Source organism: Oreochromis aureus, linkage group 5 (assembly GCF_013358895.1).
Source record: "Oreochromis aureus strain Israel breed Guangdong linkage group 5, ZZ_aureus, whole genome shotgun sequence".
Taxonomy (NCBI): Eukaryota; Metazoa; Chordata; class Actinopteri; order Cichliformes; family Cichlidae; genus Oreochromis; species Oreochromis aureus.
The window spans coordinates 31109022-31129771 of NC_052946.1; the positions used below are offsets into that span (position 1 = coordinate 31109022).

At 36.6% G+C, this 20750-nt stretch overlaps 1 long non-coding RNA gene across 1 annotated transcript; it reads left to right on the top strand.

Moving 5' to 3' along the window:
• The first annotated feature begins 14676 nt into the window (after positions 1-14676).
• Positions 14677-20190, top strand: LOC120440215. Its single transcript, XR_005613076.1, has 3 exons — positions 14677-14812; positions 18517-18595; positions 20117-20190. It is a non-coding gene; the product is annotated as an uncharacterized LOC120440215 (long non-coding RNA).
• The last annotated feature ends 560 nt before the right edge of the window (positions 20191-20750 follow it).

The window sequence follows — 20750 nt, forward strand, 5'->3', positions numbered from 1 at the left end:
GTATAACACCACATCACGATGTCATGTGAATGAGAAAATCTATTTGAAAAAATTTGGAAAAATGCTGTTTTAAGGCTATATTCCTTGCTAAGCTGCATAGTAGCATTAATATTTTATTGCATGTATATTGTATATTTCATTCAAATATTGCATTTTTTAAATTTTGATGATGATTTATCTTAAATACAGCATACAAAAAATGATGTTACTTAAGGGAAACACAGTTCTGCAGCACTGTTGTATTTTGATGGCCTTGTTGTATAAAAGGAATGTAATTCATAAAATATTTTCACAAGTCATGTTTCTGTATCCAGTCATTGCTTCGCAACAATAACTTGGAACACCCGCTGTTAGCGCGCATTTATTGCATATAAAATTTAACTGAGAAAGGATTGTTTTTATCAGTGTTAAGAACATCTTTGGAGGACATAACTAAGCCATGACTTCAAGCTGCTTCAATGGGTGCATTCCTGATTGTTCAAAAAATTCTTTGCATATAATTAATTCTCGACACTCACCTCAAAAGTTAACATCTCTTCATTTCACCATCCTCTAGCTATCTTTAAAGTTGGGTGATTATCAGTATACAGATTTTTCCATATTAGATTCTTGTGAGAAACTGTCATCTACAAAATATTTAGTATTCATGGTCATCATCATTATACATCATTAAAACATCAAACCAACCAGAGCCCTTTGGCTAAAAAGCCTATGCTTTAGTACTTAAAAAATAATATTAAAAGCTGCTCTTGATGATATTTTTCTAAATAGGTTATTAAAATCTTTTGAAGGTTCATCATAGATTGAATGAGCTCTTCTGGCTAATCATGGCAGCTCTTTCACTGAAAAAGTAACAACCATCCACACATCCATTATCTTATACTTATATAAAGTTGGCTCACAGTGACAGGATGCTAAGATGTATTCTGGTACAATGCCTGCAGTACTGCTGGTGCCATGCCACGATGCAGGTCCAGCTCTATATCACATCACATGAATAAGATGTAAAGGCACTTGAACTCCCTTGCTTGGGGCATCAGAGGATCATGGCCTCAGACTGGGAGGTGCTGACTCTCATCCCCAGCCATTTTACACTAGGCTGCAAACCGCTCCATGTGCATGCTGACGGTCATGCTACGTTGAAGCCAAAAGAACCGCATCATCTGCAAAAAGCAGGGATGTTATTCTGAGGTTTCTAAAGTGAACACCCTCCTCCTCCCCCGGCTATGACTGGAGAGCCTGCTTTTCCTTACTAACCTAAAAATAAAACAGCAAAAGTTTTTGTGAGGTTATAGTTAAGCTGGAAAAATACCTTCTTTTGACTGTCCCTTGTCATTTGTGTCTTGCTGAATTTTTGCCAGGAACGTTTAGTTCTTTCTTCGTGCTATTAATTTAGCAAACCTCTAATTAAAAAAAAAAAAGATTAGGTTGCTGAAAACATTATAAAGGTATCTGCTACACAGTGTTTTTTTTTTTTAAATCTCACTGAGGTTTAACGGCTTTAACATCAGGAGGATGAAGAATTTAGTGAATCACAATTTTTATTGTGTTGTTGCTTTTATATAGATTACCACTGTAAAACCACAGTCTGTGTTACTTTCATAGAAATGTTGGAATTTTTTTTAATTTTTAACCTTACAGGTAATCCCATTGAAACTGAACGTCTCATGTTTGTTTGTTTTTTATTTATGGCAATATAATTCTATGATTTTTTCAAAATGGGTTACAACAAGATAATCAGTATTAAACAACAGATTAAAAAATATTCTGTCCACTAATCTTTCTTAAAAAGTGGCACTTCCCACAGTTTTTTCTATATAAAACATCTAGCAACATTTATCAGCTTACTGACTGAAAACCTAGAGCTTCTGCTTGTTTATCACGGCAGACTTCCTAACTTGTTCCAGCAAGAAAAGCACAGAAAAAAAATAGCATGAGTTGTGACTGAGATTATTTTAGGCATGCAGGGACCTGGTCTTGTGCATTGTTGGTATAACTTACCAAGAGATTCTCATTAGCGGCAGCTATGCACATGCTCAAACAAGTCAAAATTCAGTTGTTAATAGGGTCTGCGGCTGCGACACGACCTGTGTCACAGTGATTTCCAAGATTAGAGCTATTCTCTCTCCACCAATTGGCTCTTCAGTAGGCTACTCTCCATGATACTGTGAAGCTGCTGACATTAAAATCGATCGCTGTCAACACACTGTCAGTCCTGATACCACAAAGGACATTGACAACTGGGGCTGGTGAGAAGACCTGCAGATAAGGACAAATGTCTCTGATAGAGACCAGAAGGGAAGAGAGTATGAAAGAATTTACAGGTCTTTATAAACTTACCTACCACTTGACAGTCCCAGGTGCTTCTTTATATGATTTCATGGATGGACTTGAGCTACAGTTAAAATACAATTAAAACATTCAAACTGGACATTAAAACTATACAATATATTTTATTTTGATGCAGCTAAATCCTTTTTAAGGCTGAAAAAGTATGATTTTATGTTTTTTTACATTTATTTTTATTTTTTTGTGCATGTGTTGAAAATATTTTTATTCTCATACACACCAGTGTCTTTTCAATGTGCGGTGGGCCAAATGTTCAGCATGGTAGAAATGTAATGTAAACCTGTAAACCCACTCTGAGAGTGCACACGCACCATCCCACCAATCTGGATCTGCTAAAGGAAAAAAATGTAATATATTCTTCCTTTATCGTGCTCCACTTTACCACTAGGTTTAATGACAATTGTCCTTTTAGTTTTTACATAGTCCTGCTGACAGGCAGATAAATAGCAACAATAAATGTATTGTATGTTTCAGACTATTAGTGGCTTTTTACTGAGAGAAAAAACCCAGCAAATATTATATTCATGATTAATTCTATTGATTTAACTGTGTTTGTGCACACGTAAAATCCACGAAAAATATCAACTACAAAACCTGTGAGACTGAGTTTAGGCTCTGTGTCACTTGTGGTTATGTGATGTGTTCACAGCCAACACTGGATGGTAAAGTGCTTGTGCTTACCCAGCTTCGAGCTTCACCATAAGCCATGGCTGGCTGGATCTGGAGTGTCACACAGGGGTCATGAAGAGTTTGGTAGTCTGAACTCGCTGATGTTAACTGAAGCATGCAAGCATCAATGCTTGCACCCCTCGAGGCACTGCTGCCCGCTAAATCTGTGTCAAACTACGTAAACCCAATGCATCTCCTCTGCAGTGCAAAATCATGAGAGACATCAGTTGTTCGCCTCTAGAGGCCGATCAATGGGCCAACCAAACTTATTAAGCTGCGTAAATGACATTCGACAGAATCTAGTAAGTGTTAAACCGCAGGGTGGGATTAGGAAAGGACAGACACAAATATACACAGTCAATGACCTCTTTGCAATGCCTTGTTTCAGCTTTAAAGGTCCAGTGAGTGCTTTACATGTACAGCATCATAGTGATATGAAGCACTGTGAACCCAAAACATTGTTATTACCCCAGAATTTAATTATATTTTAATGTGAGAGTTCCTATTACTCCCAGTTACACAATATAGTTACGTTCCTGTCTGAAAGAAGATCAAACTACATACTTAGGAAATTATATTTAACAAGTGTGTTACTTTCTACTATTTGTTTCTCTAGAGTCCTTCCTTCCCTCTTGCACTCCATTTTTCCCTTCTTCCCTTTGTCTCTCTTTTTTTCCTTCTTTCCTTTTTTCTTTTTGGAATATTAGGATGTATTTAAATAGGATACAAGCCAAAGAGTTTGGAAACTGCTCAAGGTCTCACAAGATGGCTACACACTGCCAGATTCAAACTGTGGATGAAGAACAGAAACCAAGAGCCACATAAAAATTTGACTTGATTATCAGTTAAGTTCTGAAAAAAGAATGGGATGTACATTAAAAAACTATTACTGCTTGAAATGTATAATATAGATAATTAAGAATGTCTTTCAAAATTGTTGAGTTTCTTTTAAGGTTACTGTCTGCCCCCAAGAGGTCAAAATATCAAAATACAGTTTTAATCAAACACTTTTTGTTTCAACAACCAGTAAGATTTTTCATGTTGTATTTCATGTTGGTGTCTCACGGTGGATAAACCCAATGGCTTCCAGGGGTATCCATTAATATAAAGGACTTTATTAACCTAAACGTAATGTAATGCATGTCAAAAATAAATAATTATACAACCAGATAAATGGCTAAACAAGCATGAAGCATGAAAAGGCACTGGAAACAGATGGAATTTTTCCCCAGCGCAGAGACATCCCATGAAAATGCACAACCCTGCAATTACAGTTAGTTGTACTTCTCTGCTTCACACACACACACACACACACACAGGCAGACACGTACACACACAAGCACACAAACACTTTCATGCATTCTTGATCTGTTTATGGTTTGTTCGTGACACTGAAGGCCATTTGCTGACCTATATAGACAGCAGCGTTTGAGTAGCTCTTGATGGGAACGCTACGTCCAGATGCCCCTCTGTTTGCTCTGAAGTGAAAATAGGTCAGAGGTCGGGAGAAAACCAATGAAAGAATGGGATTCACACAATCAGCAATGAGCATCATGGATGAGAACAAAAAGTCTGGGCTGTTTCCTTATGCCATGTTTGCTGCAGGCTCGGCTTGTCTAAGAATGAGAGGGTAAGAGTGGTACAGACTCTGTCAGGAAATGCATAAACATAAGAGTGTCTGAGTTTGAAATATAAATTCATTGTTCGGTACAGAGTCAACCACTGAGTGTATGTCATAAGCTGAAGGGAGCAGTGAACGAGTAAACAATCAAGTGATTTTAGTCACTCAAAGATTTTGTGTTTACACAAGAAATTTGATAAAATTATGTGCTCTCAACATGCCGTTGTTGATTCTCTGCAAAATAGAAATTGTGTCAACAAGAAATTTATTACAACATATCAGAAACAAGCTACAATTACAGGAAACATAAAACTAAACGTGTGATATCAAAGAAACCATTTGCTATATCTTTTCCTATCTGACCAGCATAGAGAACCATAGAATTTATGGTATGCTAACTGCATAACCAGCACAAAAATATGAAGGCAGTATGTCCGTTTTGGTCAGTATACCAAATGAAATGTTGGTTTTTCAGTAAGTTTTTCAAACTGCATTTAGTGTCACCAGGTGTTTCACTCTATATGAGACTGTACAGCATTTTTGTTCCCTGCTCCTTCTAACACAAATTGGAAAAAAAAGGTCAGCACTCTAAAACAAATATTTTAAGTCAGATTTTTCCTTTTTTTTTAGCTATGAAGGAAGCAGGGAATATGGTTAACCTGGGTCAAATGGAGGGCAACCTGTCATATCTTGCCAATGCTATGCCCCCCCCAAAATAAAACAGTTACTAGGAGTGTAGATTTTGGCTAAATCTGACTCCACACAGAAATAGCTATAGCAAAGTTTGAGAAACTATTTAGGCCTAGAGAGAAGTTGTTTGAAGATCATTCTCAGAAAGCTTTTGGCTATTTTTTCCAGGGTTATTTTTAAAGAATGTGACACAAAGACATTTCTTTCTTGTCACCAATGACAAATGCTACTGGATTGTCCGGTTGTTGTGGTTTTCCCTCTAATGTCACACCTTTAACTTTCAAGGTGAAGGCAAAATTTGTCAGAGTTCAACTGTTCACAGAATCAGTTTATTTCATTCCAACCTCTCCACCAATGTTAGGAAGACCAAAGAGCTGTCAAAGGATGTCACAGATAAGATTTTAGACATGCACAAGGCTCAAATGGGCTATAAGACCACCAGTAAGATGCTTGGTGAGAAGGGGACAACTGTAAGTGCCATTATTTGAAAATGGAAGAAATACAAAATGACCATTAATTGCCCTTGACCTGGAGCTTCATGCAAGATCTTGTCTCATGGGATGAGGATGGGAGAAGCTTGTTAATGATCTGAAGGCAATTGGGACCACAGTCAGCAAGAACACTATTGATAACACACTACATCATAATGGATTCAAATGCAGTGCATGCAAGGTATCTCTGCTAAAGAAACCACAGGTGTCATAGGTGTGAAGAGGGAAGGAGATTGGACCCAAACTGCAGACTCGTAAGCAAAATACTCAAAACTCAAAGCTCAGCTTTATTGTTGGACAGGAAAATACAAAACTAAACTGGGAGATACTGGAAACTAACAAACAGAACACACTGCCGGAGAATGAGGGAGATCACGACGCAGGACAGAGGGAGACGCAGACATAAATAGTCACATGGGCAACGAGGGAACAAACCACATGAGGGAATGACAGCTAAGAGGAGACACCTGGGAAGCACAGCTGAAAATGATCTAACAGACGAGACGGGGGAAGCAAAACTGAACATCACGCACACCAGACAGGAGACCATCAAAGTAAAACAGGAAGTACAGGGAACACACACTGAGACGCAGACTGACGAACCCCAGGGAACAGAGAGACAAGAGAGGGTGAGAGAAAGCAGAGAGACACAGAGAGACATGACTGGGGAAACAGGCAACTAGACAAACATGAAGATGAGACAGACTTCACAGGAAGGCACATATAACGCAGGAGATGCTAGGGAGGACACACGGGGGCAAGACCCAGAAAAACAGGACACAGAGACAAGACCAAGTCATAAACGGCACCAATTACCAACTAAGACAACCATAACTAGAAATACTGAATAAACTCAGAGAAGGCTTGGGATAAAGTGCTGTCGTCAAATTAAACTAAATTGAGCTCTTTGGCATCAACTTGACCCTCAATGTTTGGAGGAAGAGAAATGCTGAGGATGACCCAAAGAACACCAACCCCACAGTTAAGCATGGAAGTGGAAACATTATGCTTTGGGGTTGTTTCTCTGCTAGGGGTATTGGATGACTTCACCACATTGCAGGGCAAATGCACCGTAAAATCTTGGATGAGAACCTCCTTCCTTTAGCCAAGACATTGAAGATAAGTGCTAGATAGGTATTCCCATGACAATGATCCAAAACATATTGCGAGGGCAATTAAGAAGTAGCCAAAGAAGAAGCAAACTAAGGTCATGGAGTGCACACTCTCCAGACACCAATCCTATAGAAAATCTGTGGAGGCAGCTGAAATTTTGAGTTAGTATCTCTTTGTAGGTGAAGTGAATTCAGCAGAGGAATTTCAGTATTAGTAAAATGTTCACACAAACACACTCATAGCAGCAGTCCCATTTGTTTATCCCAAATTTCAGATACTGTCTGATTATTGTCCAAGGATATCTTTCACTATCGTGAATATTCTACATTTAACCTCCCTCGCTGGATGTAGTTTCACCATGTTGAAGCCAGAACCAGAGATATCGTAACAATTCTTTAATCTGTTTGATCTGTCATGTTGAGTAGCCCAAAATCGCACCAGTCTTAGCCAATCTAAGTGCTCTAGGAGCTGTTTTCAAACATCAAATTGCTGACTGCTGAAAAAACAAGCGGCGCATAAATATTTCAGCATTGCATCCACACAGTGTGCACAGATGAAGTCATTTAATTGTGTATCGTGTTTAGGGAAAGAATTGTGTGCTTTGAAGACATTGCTGCACTGCTATATATAGGCCACTAATGATCTTTAATTAGTTAGCCATAATAGGCTTTCCAACAAAGTTTTGTTGTAAAGTTACTCTTTGAGTTCTCTCTGCTCCATTTACCATAATTATGAATCTGTGGTTTTATATGTAGATTGTGCTCACCTGGTTTAGTCATCTTTGATACTGCTTAACGTGGCCTCGACCTTTTACTCCATTTGCTTGTTCTTTTCTTTAAATAAGAAAGCAATAATCTTAAATTACAAGTCCTAGCTGGTCTTTGGTGGTTTATAACATTGCTTTTAAAGGGTAGTTTTAAAAGAGATGGTTTATTTAAAGCATTAAAACATAGAACAAAGAAGAAACTTCACAAAGCTGCATTGGATTTTTGAGCTGTTAGAAACATTGGTTATCTCTGACTCCTGTCATGAAACCTTTCTGTCTGATTGCTGATCTTTTTTTTTTACTCACAAAGTCTTCTTCTTTGTAAGTGAGGACTTTTTTTTTTTTCAAAGTAGGTTTTCAGATGGTCCAAGACAGATCTTTCCCTCGTTTTAATCACAGCCCTGAAGCGCACTGTAATTGTTTGATTATCATATTTGACCTTCAGTGTGCTGACTGGATTGTTTACATGGTTTTGGGGTTGCCAGAAAAGTAAAGAAGAAAAACACCAAAGATCCGTGTGATACTGTAATTGAGTGTCACATGTCGGTGCATTTGCTGGATCGTGCCTCGAGAAACCGTCCTCACCATTGCTCCCATATGTTACAGTCATGTGAGCATTCTGGCAATCGGCACCACTTAATTTTCCACTTTTCCCTCTTTTATGCTCCTGGCTTCACATCCTGGCAGGCAGCACAACCTTCTTCTTTTTTTCATATATATCCATCCACAGAACATCACAATCTGAGATGCCTGCATCCTGACTTTTCCCCAGGGACGTAACTTGATTGCAATTTTGTATCAGCAATGGAAAGTCTTGTGGGTTTTGTGTTGGTGGCAACTGTTGGCAAGACTGTGGAGACTTGGCACACAAATATTTTAAAAGAAACACAGCCAAGATGCAACACAAGCCAACAGTGTTATTTACTTTAATAGTGTTTTCCCCACTGGTGGAAAACAGATGACAGTAAACAGAGGGGGATTACCAGCAAATTGATAAAACAGTCTTAGGATAATTCATCACGCAACTTTTCTTTTACACAGTGCGCTGTTTCATTCTTCTGTATTTATCAAAAGATGCTGTAAGCTAGTCCAAGCTAGTTAGTGGAGTGGAGCATTAGTGCCATCTAGTGTCAAGGGCGTATCACCACAAATCCAGGCTTAAAAGGAAGCAGGAATCTAGTATTATTTCATGCTAATTTAATCCCGTATTCATCCATTCACAACTACTTAGATATGTAATAATAGGAAATGCAACATGAACCAGTGGCTAACTGCCTGTAGGGAGCATGTTGCTGGGGTCATTTTGGCCTGCAATAAAAAATTACTCATGCCGAGTGATAATAAGCTAGAGTAATTGGACGGAAAACTCAGAACTCAGGCATCCGTCCCGATTCTCATGCTCAAAGACAGCATGCTCTCCTCTCCCGAATACGCACCAAAAGCACACATAGCAATGCGCGCCTGCGGTCTCTCTGAACCACATCGAACTGGCAAGCCAACAGTATTTTTTCAGTTGATCGATTGCCAAAAGAAAAGGAACGGAAAGGTGGAGGAGAGAGGAAGAGACTGAAAAGAGAAAAGGCCAAAAGACACTGGAACCTCGAGGAGCAGGTCAAGACTGTGGAGGCTCGGCACACAAATAAGCCGCCGTGCATTGCGGCGTATGTGACGCTTTCTAAATGTGATATATATATATATATATATATATATATATATATATATATTTATTTAGGAATTGTAAAGAACGTCGTGTCATTCTAGTTCTGAAACGAGTGTAGCTTAATTGCTTTGTTTGTCTAGCTGTGTTTGCTCATTCATCCATAGCTATAATGCATCACGAACACTCAGTATTCGTACTGACTTATTTATAAGTCCCTATTTTATTGTTTTATTTTTCATAAAGGTTTCCTCTCAGATGAGCATTGTACACAAACCTATAGTCTTTTTCCTGTTACATAGAGGTAACATATCAGCCTGCTGCATTTGATGATAACTGTGTTATTTGAAAAGTATTTATAAAAAACACTCATATTTTATATATTTTTTTGTTTTTTGCACTTGTGGATACAAGTTCATTATTATGAACATTATTAGTTGATTTTAAGAAAACAGAAAACAAAACAAAGTTAAAGACTGATTGGACTAAAACTTTACTGTTTTTTAGCCCTATATTCCCAAGACATCAAAACAATATGGGAATTCCCCAGTAAGTCTGTAGAGAAAATGTGGTATTTGGTACCCCTAATCAACATGTAGATTAGTTTACTCTTGGTTTGCATGAACATAGACAGCTGGGATGGGATCCAATTTCCAGCCTGAATTATAATGTAAGTCGACCCCGACATTAATGCTGAATAAGAACCTGAAGCTGAATCTGCCAAACAAAGTTCATTGATGATCAGCAGTTTTTAAACATCTTCTGTTCCCGCACTAAAAATGTCTGCGCTTGTTTATTACAGTGCCTTTAAAAAGCAAGCATCAAAAAAAGATCCGCTCAAGGCAAAGAAACCTAGAAGAGTAAAAAATGACTGTCGATAGGGTATCTGTTATTGTTCCCAACAAGTGTGGTGAAATGCCCTTGCAGAGATTCATAAGGCTGCTGTTGTCCTGTCAGTGATGTCTTTATAACATGGCTTTTTAATGTCAGCTTTGATTATGCATAACAACACCTACGTCTGTCAAAACATGTCAGCCATCAGTAGCATATCTTATTTGTCAGAATGATGTGATGATGACCTTGGCCAGGCTGATATGATTAAAGTTATAAAAATAAATGCATTTAATGAGCTTTGGAAATGTCAAACTGTGTTAACCGAAATAATATGAAGTTTTTAATTATTAAAGTGTAAAATGAAAACATGTCAAGCACATCACTCTGATGTGATGTGGTGCTGAGTTGGTCAGCTTTTGAAGAAGCTGTTTCCTGTTTGTTTACACTTTATACAATAAACACAGTCAATGGTCTAATTCTCATGGTTCTGGAATCTTGTGATAAATTTGTTATTTTGTCACCTGTTATAATTATATTTGTATTTCTCCTTGTATTAATATTTTTCTAATACCACAAGTGTTTCTTGGCTTTGTCTCCCTCTGTTTTGTATGTGTGGCATTTTGTTTTTCTACTTCCGGTTTTGTTTCATTCTTTGCTTTTTCTTGTGTCTCCTAAGGTTTGATTTTGTCCCTTTTATTCCTGGTTTTGTCAACCTGTGCCTTATTCCCACCTGTGTCTTGTTCTCCACCCTCTGTGAATAGTCTTGTCGTCCTGTCAGATTGTCAGATTGTGCTTCAGGTGTCTTCCACTCCCCTCTCTTGTAGCCTTTTGTGGTTTCCACTTTTGTTTCCTATTTTGGTTTTTGTACATGTTTAGATGTTTGCAACAGCCAGACTCACTTTGCCATCCTGCTTTGGTTCCTCTCACCACTGACCCTTGGCACTAATGGTTATTTTTGCAAATGTAGAAAGAAAAGACTAATAGGGATTTTCTCAGATTTCCTAACAGAGAATCCAAATGTCGAATTATTAATTAAAAAGTTTCAAATTCTTCTTCTTTAAAGACTCGTAATTTTATTTTAGGGTCGACTTGAATAACTGTGTGTCTTAGAGTGAAAAGGAGGCAAAGACATTGAGCTTTTGAATAATATCAGTAATCGATTATATTAATATTTCTCAAATGTTTAAACGGTTACATTTGGTGTTTAAATGAAACTCTGGTTTAAGACATTGTAGTAATTTAACTTGTCCAGGGATTACATATTTGACTTCGTGAGTTCAAGGTGAGAATGAAAGCTGTAATTTATTCACTTCATATAAAACCTTTGATGGCATTTATCTGTCTGCTGAACTCATAAAGACGAGACATTGACAGTGGCACATAAAGAGAACCCAGATCAATCAGTCTGTGCAAAGCTTGGTGAATTTAAAAAGGATAATTCTTCACTAGCCCTGACATTTGCTTTGAAGCTCATCAAAGTTACGACAGGAAACAGGATCATTAAATCATCCATCATCCATTTAAACCTTTTAGGACTAGAAATTAAAATATATTCAGGGTTCTAACACCATAATGCCATCTACATTTCTAATTAAAATAAAGTTATATGTTAAAGATTTAACGGGGCTAGAATACAATCTTAATTAAAATCTCTTAATGTATGATTTACTTACAGACATGGTTGTAATATGCACTTTGTCCACAAGATGCCAGTATAACCAGGTCAAAACAGAACAGAAAGTTTGTCAGTGCTGACAAATGAAACTCCAGTGCCTCTACCATGGGTGTCAAACTCGAGTCCTCGAGGGCTTTGATTCATATTACAGCAGCTTATGAGTGAGTGAACATGGGGCAATAAAAGTATTTTTAAAAGTACATTTTTCCAAACACTTACATTTACTTCAGTATTTTTTAAAATTACCTGAGTAGGGTTAGGGGTTGCCACCTCAGCATGCAGTCAAGTTCTATAGAGTCTTGCTAATGACCTACTAATTTCATTCAAGTGTGTTGCAGCAGGGAAACATTTAAAAGTTTCAGGACTCGTCAGTCCAGTCCCTCGAGGACTGGCGTTTGACACCCCTGCCCTACACCATTATTCCTCTGCCATCACACCATGTGTGGGTGAGATGAACACCCACCAGTTACATTTGTTCCCCACAAATTTAAGTGAAGATTAAAGACAAAGTCTTGGCTTGTAAAGTTTGAAGTAAAACAATAAAAACAGCTTTTTAAAAAACAAATGAAATCTAATGATAGATAGTGATTAGAAAGCTGACAGCTAAGACAAAAAGATTTGAAATACTTAATAAATCCAGTGACTGAAATTGATTTGCAAAGATGAGTGGTAAATCATCTGCATTTATATAGCCCATTTTCCATTTACTGTAAAAGTACAGACTGCTGGAGTCTTAATATCGCAACAAGAAGAAAGAAAGTAACACTTGCAGATTTGCAATATAGTAATTAACTTGGAACAACTGTAATAGAAATGCACAACATTAACAGAAGTAGCAGAAAGTATAGAAAATGAATAGTGACCTTTTATAACGATTACAATGGGTTGTCTGATTAGCTCAAAATTCACAGAAAAGCACCCTTACATCTTATGTTATGGAAAATAAGCACAAAGATCCTCTTAGAATTAGATTATAGAGTACAGATGCAGTAATGATCCAGCAATTGTACTTACAGCATGTGTAATAGCTGGATATTTGTTCAGTCAAGAATCTGCCATATTAGAGAGTAACTAATTTGTTAACCCTTCAGATTTTCACTAAAAGAGCCTTTAAATCATGGATACATTTTTTATACCCTAAAAACTGTATAGTGATTTAATATGATGTCAAAAAGGTAAGAAAGAGTTTATAGTTTATGCACTAACATTATATCAGATCATGGTGCTTTTTCCTTAAAATGGTTTACACTATTTGAATCATGAGGGTGTCTTTGTGTATACCGTATGTATAGAGGTCATAAGTACATTTCCGTAATGTATGCAACCATTATCTGAAATTGTTGATGGAAAACAAAGGATTAGATTTTCTGTTTCCAGTAGCTTTAGATTGTTAATGGTAAATTCTAAAGATTAATGATGGAGAGTGCATAGTAATCTTACATTATGTAGCATTTAATGACCACAGGATTGTATACATAGATTAGAGTTCAGAGGTAGATCTGATGTTATGGTTAACCAATAAGAACAAGATGGAAGGAAAAGGCACACTACACTGAATATTTATTTGTGGCCTAGGGCATAGTTTTATTTTGCAGGCTTTTATTTAAAGATCATATTATATATTTATGTTTTTTTGTGGCGGCACACAAATAGCTTTTTTTTTATTTCATTAAAATATACCACAGAAAACAGCCTAAGCATGTTCTTCTTCGTCCGCAGCATCTGAGATAATCCGTTCCTGTGTAAATACACATCCATCATCCAGATAAGGGTTTAGTGTCAGGATTGCATAACACAGATGCTATAGTGACCCTATGGCAGACTATCTCATGTCACCAGTGTTCTTGCACATAAACAAAGAGACAGCGAGCGCAGCCATGTACACTATAGAGAGCAATCTACATATTTATCCCTCACAATTCTTGCAGCAACTGCCCAAAGAGCATTTCCCTATTTTTAAAATGTATAAATCCATGCATGCTCCTGCTTGTAGGCATGAAAGGATTTACAGAACTACAACATGCCCACTTTTTACATTCTGGTTGTCACTGACAACAGGCAAGACTGAGCGCTTATCTGTGTTCATCTAATGTTTGCATTAAAGTGTAGCTGACCCACAAGATGTTTTCCATGTTTCTGTTTAACACGAAATGAGAACATTGCAGAGAATTAGGTCAGATGTCTTCTATAAATCCAAATCAGATCCACAGTCAGGGGAACGAGTTTGGGTGCTTTTAGATTCTTTTTTTTTTTTTTTTTTTTAACAGATTCTTTTGTAACTTTTCAAAAAAAAAAACAACCAGTTGTAAATCAGTGAAGCAAAGGAATATGCGTGTTAAATATGCCAGAAAGTTAAAAAAAGATCTGAACAATTTGCAGCTCTCGCCTGTTAGGTAAGACTGCATGATTGAGCCACCAAAGACTTTTTTTTTTAGCATCTAATGAATCTTTTGAAGTTCTTTCATGTCCTGGTGGATGCACAAACAACCTCAAGATCCATAACCTCATTAATGGGCTGTAATATTTTCCTGTCACTAAAACTATGTCGAGTCAAGCAAATAGCTCCAGTTGGCTTTTTTATTTTGTTGAGTAAGCTTTTACTCCAAAAACCAAGTGCCATGTGAATGCAAATACAAATGAAAATGCAAATGCAAAAAAAAAGAAGCAGAAAAAAAAGAAACACACACACACACACACACATAAAGCACATGCTGCACACACTGAGAGGGCACCTATTTTTGAGCTATGGCAGATGTGGCCATTGGCTGTGATGGTTAATCCAGAATACTGGGTTTGATACAAGGAGATTTAGCCATAACCATGATACGAACATCTGTCAGGCTCCCCTTTCGAGCTCTCTAACCCAGGCAGTACAAAAGCGGAATATTTTTTCTCTTACCATTTTGATGAAGAAGAGGAAAAGCAGTTAATAGTTTCAGAACCTGAGGTAAGTGCACAAGGAATTAATCAATGTAGGATGTTCCATGGCCTAGAAAAAGAGGTGCCTGATTCACTACAGCTTATGTAATATGTTTTCCACAATTTGGATTCTACATGCTTTGTATTTGTGATACATTCAAATTGACAAATGCTCTGTATGTCTTCAACAAATACTATTCAGGCGACAGTAAATACAACTGCAGTTCATTAATACATATACTGATAAAAGCAGGTATGACAATGCAGTTACGAGTATACTGGACAAGGTGGAGACATTTAGAAACCTATTTTGCCTGGTTAGAAGTTCAAAGACAGTATATATGTATATATATGTGTGTGTAGTTAAAATAACATTGAATTAATAGTTTATTTAATAGAATGGATAGAAATGTTACTGTTATTATCACTGCATTACTCAGTAGGTGAACCAGTGCTAACTGTTTCAAAGATAATGTAAAATTGTATTCTGATTTGTTTTTTGTTTAGTTGTTTTTTTTAATGAAAAGAGGTTATATGGGGTTGTGTTTTAATTAGTCAACTTGGCTTGAAGGTTATACTTTATAAGTTGACTCAAGTGTTGTTTTGCTCCCATCATGGATGCATTTGATTTCAATATGACATTCATGCTATCAGCTTTTACAATTAGCTGAAGATAATAAATGCATATATCATCTGAAATTTGCAACTGCACACTTAAATGCAGATAGTTTGAAGTGTTCAGAAGTGGTTTATTATAATTGAAGTGTTGCAGTGTCAGTATAATGTAGATGGCACTCTTAACTTTATAAAGTTTAATAAACCTCTGCATTCGATACTCAAATTATCTGAAAGTGTGATCAAGTTCTGTCATTTGACATTTGAATTTTCTTTTATACTTTGCAAAAGCACTTTTAATTCAGGATCATACCCTCACTGCCTGCAGCTTGCAAAGAGCGTAAAATAACTGCACACGCAGCCCACATTCACAGCATGACATGCTGCCTTGTATAAAAATGAGGGGGAAAAAATGTGAGCATGCCAATGGACATGACGATTTTAGATTGACTGATGAAATGAAATTTTAATGATCCTTGAAAGAAATTGGGTCATTGCAGCAGCATGCAGCACAGAAGGAAAACAGAACAGATGTTCAAGGCAAAGTAAGTGAGGCAATTAACGATGACATTATTATAGCATTAAAGAAAATGATTCTCAAGATGCAATGTGTCCTAGAAAAATCAATATGATGTATTAATCATCGAAACATTGCTGGCAAAAGGTTCCATTAAATAAGGGAATAACTGTATTAATTACTTGTAAAATACCATGTTCAACCACACATAAGCGATAGGCTAATTATTTTTTAAGGTCACACTCTTGGTGGGCCAGTCATATTTGAAGATAAATTAATAAATAGAAAATGTCAGATTACATTTGATAGTATGTTCTCATGACATTAAATACACTGTAGTCACCTAAAGCTACTTTTTGTTATCATGGGTAAATTGGGTCTGCAGCAGATGAATCATCTATCCTCAGCAACATTTGTCAAAAAACACCCCAAAAGAGCCCAAAACGATAAGGGTTTCATAACATTTATAAACAGAGATGGGCAGTAATGTGTTAAAAGTAACGTGTTACAGTAATCCGATTACTTTTTCAAATAATGAGTAAAGTAAAGGATTAACATTGCAAAAAAGTAATTAGATTACTGTTCCTTTCCCGTAAGCACGCTGTGTTACTGAGTTACTACACCGTGATTTTGCTTGCTTGATGCAATGTGGATGAAGTTAAGAGACTTTTTAATTTGATTCAATTTTATATGATGGACTATGCAGAAAAAGTAGAATCTTACCTATTCAGGTTGTGTATCATGTTTTTAAAAAGTAACTAAATAATAGAGTAACTAATTACTTTTGAAACTAAGTAATCAATAAAGTAACGGGATTAATTTCTATGAGAGGTAATCAGTAAGTAGTAACTAATTACTATTTTCAAGTAACTTGTCCAACACTGTTTATAACATAGTGAAGAAATACTACATTTACAGGCTAGTCGATGTCTCCCATTCAAACTACAGGTAACTGTAATCTGCTAAAGCAATCACAAGGGGGTTTCTGGTGCAGCACACAGAAACTTTTAAGTAAAGAAACTTTTAAGATTATATATGTTCTACCATATTAACATCAATGTGACCTCTAGATTATTTTCAGAAACTGTACAATCACACCTTTTTGTCTTAGATATGTTTAATTAAATGTAGACTGTCCAGGTTTCAACTGTCTAGTTAACGAGTAGGTGAAGTTGAAGAATTTGGAGGTAGTCCTCCTCCTTCATTATTCTAATCACTTTGTGCAATCAGTAATATTAATGAACTCAACTGCTAAGAAGACTGATGAAATATCCAGTCAGAATTATGCCAGAAGCTTGTTAATGGCTACCAAAAGCACCTGGCCAAGGTGCAACTTGCTAAGAGACATTTAACCAAATACAAGCGGGAGGTAATATATGCTTCTGAACTTGTATGTATACTTTTGGCCCTATGTGGATTAGAGAAAATTGAAATTAAATCCAGTTATTGTTTTGTTTTTTTTTCAGTGCAGCAATATGTGAATTATAACACATTATCATAGCGTATGCATAAATAACACTGCTACAGTGTCCATGCGGTGCAGATGTTCCAACGTTTGTATGCAGCAGAGATAATTGCACATACAGTAATTATCTTGCAATAATTATGTTACATTAAAGCAGTGTCTGTAATTCATCAGCACCTGTCTGCCTTTATTTTCTCATAAATCCATGTAGCAAACCCTACAAAGTCATTGTGGAGAAGACGACAGTCCATACACAGCAATGGTAAATCCACAGACTGTGTAAATATATACCATGCTACATATCAGCATGTTAGCATTACCAAAGCACAGCAGCACTTCGACACAGCTTTGCACTTCTGAAACAAGCTATGTCTCATTAGGAATTTTGAGGATAGACATCATATATATATATATATATATATATATATATATATATATATATATATATATATATATATATATATATATATATATATATATATATATATATTTTTTTTTTTTTTTTTTTTTTAATTGCATCAGGAGAAGCATTTTGTTTTTCAACAACCGAACCATCAATTCTGATATCAGACTAATGACACTGCTGAAACGATGCACCCTCATCAACACATATAGCTGCTCTGTAAGCAGTGAGTAATTTCAGCTTATTACCACTGGTACACCGAGCAAGTACTCAACTGCCAGGTCATGTTTTAGCCCTGCACTGAATATCTGATTGAGTTTTAATTGGTTTGGAGACCAACAGATGAAGGGCAAACTACAATCTTTTTTTGTGTGCTTCTTTGCAACAGGATTAAAGGTAAACATGCATAATCCAGTGTAATTCTCTGGACTGACTGACTGACCTTACAGTCACATTCAAAATCAGTAAATCATTTTTGCCAGAAAACAACATCCATTCAATAAATATTCAGTAATCCAAGTTGAGGACTGAGATGCAGAAGTCCTCCCCCTCACGTGTCACCCTAGTTTCTTAATCAGCAGATGCTTGAATTTTATTTTAGCACTAAAGTCAGGGCTCAACAAGAAACAACAATGTTGTTGTATATCCTGCCTTTGTTTGATCAACTCCTGTGTTTTCTGGTATTGATGTGTTTTTTTCTTTTTTGTTTCTTCTTTTTGCTTTTGAACAAAGGCAGAAAATCCTTGACTGACCTGAAGACATTTAGTCGAGTGGCAAGCGTGTAACATAAAGAAAAACACAGCAATCTCCAGTAAGCACTATCTCAATACATGTATGTGTATATATGTAGCTATGACATTTTTTTTAAATCAACAGATTCTGTTTAAAAAGAAAGAAAAAAAACATAGTTTTGCTTTTGTAAATGAAATAGTTTCTGTTTTTAAAGGGAAGCTGGGAAAATCCTTCAGACATACAAAATTAAATTTTAAAGCCAATACATTACAGTCATTGAGCTGAACACAGTTAGTTTTGTGTTGTAGTCAATGATTTAGGCCCTTATAAAAGTTGTACAATAAAGACTTAGTATATGCTTACTGAAATTGGATGTGATAAGTCACCCAAAGCACTTCAGAGTAATCAGCCTCGCTCCTTTCTCTCAGCAGCAACATACACTGAACCTTTAGATAACATGCTCCCCTCTTGAGAGTGGGGAAGAGCAGTTTGAACTTTACTCCATGCTTGGATTGGATGCAGTACCCTGCACTGACATTTACCTTTACTTGTAAGCCAGCAGCAATTTGTACTATCAAAGGTGGATTCAAAGGTGCACCTTTTGCTGCTGTTTTCTTGATCCAAGTAGCTGTCTGCATTGTCTGGGGAAAATTATAAACAACATTTAAATTCAATATTTTGATGGTATAAATTCAGAAATTGGGCTGGATTGTATTAGTGAGTGTGCATTCAGTCAGTGTTATTGTAGACACACACTCCTTAATCCCAGGGTCTCAATCCTTGTAACCTTATGCCTCCCTGATGTCAGAACTCGGAGTTTGCCTGTTATTTTTTCTCATAACTGCAAACACAGGACATGGTCATTGTGGCCAACAAGTAGAAACAAGTAGACTTTAAACTTCTGTCTCAATTCTGAATCCAGCCAATCCCAGTTCTCTTAAACCAGACACACTCTGAACAGGTTATTACAGGACCACTCTCAAGTCACTTTATTTTATATATAGCACAACCAGGTGCAATATATGACTTCATTCGATGAGAGTCTGATCTTGTCTCACCCCTCTCTGTGATGACAGATCACCTCACCTTTTTGTGTTGACATTTGTGAGATATACACTATATATATATCATGGATATAACACTTGGTAACACTTGGAATAAAGTAGGTCATTCCAGGTCATCAGTGATTAACACTTCCTTTTTTGACTCTTGTCTATTTCATAAATTTGTATTCCCTTTGACTGATGCTTTGTTCATTGGTAAATTCATCGGCTTTTTGAGCTTTTGCAGCAAAAGGTCATCTGATTCTCAAATGTTTATTTATGATGTTGCAGGTCTTAGTTTCCTTCTCCACCTCTGAGCTTTTGTAATAAATTTACTGTCTTGCTGTTATTGGTGAAGTTGTTTTTTTTTTTTAAAAATTTGTGGCTCATCCATAGCACAAAGGCTATTGATAGCCTTAATGTTGCGTCACTTCCCCTTCCTCACCTATACTGAAAACTACAAAAATATTTCACCTTACAGTAATACAGCAAAGAACGCAGGCTTTGTGCAGAAGCACTAATTGATTTTTTTCTGCTTGTTTTTCTTCATATAACAGCTGGTGCAGTAAAACCATGGGCAAGTCGGGGAGTAAAGTTCTCATAGAAACCTCTGTGGATGGGGTTCAAGCACAGGTAAAAGCAGCCACCTTGAACACAACACACAACCTTCACACACAAACACATCCAGAACCTAACTGGCAAACACACATTTAATATCTGTGTGCTAAGTAAAAACCCATTACCCTACTGTGAGTGTTAGTCCTCTGGTGGTTAGAAAAATATGTGTTTCCTGGTAAAATGGGCCAGCTGCTGTACTCTCTGGCTATGACAGGTTATGCAACCAGATCAGACACAGCTTCCTTTCACACTTCAATTTTTTTCACATCCCTCCATCATACCTATAATCATCAAAATACATTACTGTGCTTTGGAAAATCCATTTTAGCCAGGACTAAAGAGATGGTCTGAGTGATGGATAGAAAAACAGTTGTTTTCTCTTCAAAAAATGAAAAAAACTTTATATCTTTATGTAAACTTCTCACAAGAACCGACGTAGCTAGATCAAATTTCCAGTGTGATCTTTGTACTGTAACTTGTTAAGTAAATTAAGAACATTTTACAGATAAATCTTCACATTTTTTCTTGCATTTTTTTTAAACACAGCAAATCTCTCCAAATGCCGTGGGAGAT